The sequence below is a fragment of the Microtus ochrogaster genome, chromosome 18 (assembly GCF_000317375.1).
Source record: "Microtus ochrogaster isolate Prairie Vole_2 chromosome 18, MicOch1.0, whole genome shotgun sequence".
In the NCBI taxonomy this organism is placed as follows: Eukaryota; Metazoa; Chordata; class Mammalia; order Rodentia; family Cricetidae; genus Microtus; species Microtus ochrogaster.
In genome coordinates, this window is record NC_022020.1 from 14,772,022 (window position 1) to 14,773,714 (window position 1,693).

Here is a 1,693-nt window from a genome sequence, read left to right on the forward strand (position 1 = left end):
GCTGGCCTCGAACTCACAGAGATCCGCCTGCCTCTGCCTCCCGAGTGCTGGGATTAAAGGCATGCGCCACCACCGCCCGGCTGGATATATATTTTTTAATGAGTACTTTGCTCCTTTGCATATACATTTTTATTGCCTTTCAGAAATTCTTGGGCATCTGTATTGTTCTCTCTTTTGGCTATTATAAATAGCGACATGAATATTTGTGAACAAGTTAGAAGAACCTCTTCAATTTTCTGAGGGAAATGTCTGTAAGTGAGATTGCAGGGCCCTGTGTTAACTTTCTAAGAACCCAGCATACTTTTCCGAAGTGGCTACAGTTTTACAGTCCCATAATAAACGAAGGTTGTAATTTGTCCACCTCCTTAGTAACCATTCTTGTCTGGGTTTCTACCTTTTTAATTGCAGCCATTGTAGTGGGTGTGAAGTTTTCCTATTGTGGTTTTAATTTGCATATCCCTAAGTGACTAATGATACTGAACATTACTTATAATCATCTACATATTTCCTTTGATAAAATGTGTATTTTTTCATTCACTTGTAAATTGATTGTTAGCCTTCTTTATTGAGTTTGAGAAGTTCTCTGACATAATCTGAATACAAATCCTGTATGAGATATACTGCTTGCAAAAATATTTTCTTCCAAGCAAGTGCATCTTTCTCTTCTTTTGGACATATTTTTCTTTTAAAGGTCACATTTTATTCAAACTATAGTTCCCGTGTGGACCATTACCAGGCCAATGACTGACTTGGTTTCAAATATCACATTAGTACTTTTTAAAATGGCACCTTTTAGGCCATGCAGGCATTGTAGCCCAGTTTGTAATTCCAGCACTTGGGAGGTGGATTTGCTTTCCAATATAGTACTTGAAATAAGGAGATTAGTAAAGCAAGATAGTAAAACCGTAGGGATAGTTTTGAATGTCCTTTTTTGACGAGCTGGAACCCTAAGTCAAGGCTCCTCACAAGGTTCCACTCCCAATCGATTGACAGTACAGATTTAAACGATTAAAATGGGGCCACTAACATCTATTGAGGTCTTATCGCGTGGTTCCTGCTCGTGGTTGGCAAGTAGTAAGATACAAGCATCTCAATGAGCTATTGAGAAAAACGCAAAGGCGGGAGGTTGGTGGGTTGCACCAGGGTGAAGTCTGGGCCCCCAGGACTCTGTCTTGCACGGTGCAGGGAGGCCAAGCTTGGTTCTGAGAATGAGTAGTGAGGTCGGCTTCACCAGGGAGAGGGGTGGAAGGCATGAGCAAGCAGTCCCCTATTCTGCGGCGGCGGCGCGGAGGGGGGGGGGCGTATTTTTTTTTCTGGTCCCCCGAGGTCCGGCGGCCTCTTCCGGCGGTGCGGGCCGGTGGCCTCCCCTCACCGCCCACCCTCGGTCGTGCATTCAGTCGCCGGCGCCGGGCTCGCCCGAACCACTCATCCCGCCACAGGTGGCTCCGCATCAGGCGTGGCCTCGTGCGGCGCCCCGGGCCTGAACGCAGCGACAGGAGCCTTCGATTTCTGCCGCCCGCGACCGGCTGGCTCCCCGAGCTCTACTTGCCGCCGCCGTCTTTGTCCGGACACAGGTGGGGCCACCTCTCTGCCCGAGGCCCCGGCCGCGACACCCCGATTCCGCGCCTCGGGGCGGGCGGGACAGGAAGCGACGGCCGCGGCGACACGCCGGAACCAACCGCGGCCGGGGCCA

The 1,693-nt window shown here is 49.5% G+C and overlaps 1 protein-coding gene across 1 annotated transcript in view; it reads left to right on the plus strand.

Moving 5' to 3' along the window:
- The first annotated feature begins 1,422 nt into the window (after nucleotides 1-1,422).
- The window catches only part of Galnt1 (polypeptide N-acetylgalactosaminyltransferase 1), a 74,278-nt gene continuing 74,007 nt past the window's right edge, over nucleotides 1,423-1,693 (plus strand). Inside the window, exon 1 of the mRNA XM_013349390.2 lies at nucleotides 1,423-1,574. The gene's annotated coding sequence lies outside the window, so the exon portion shown is untranslated. The remainder of the gene's footprint in view (nucleotides 1,575-1,693) is intronic.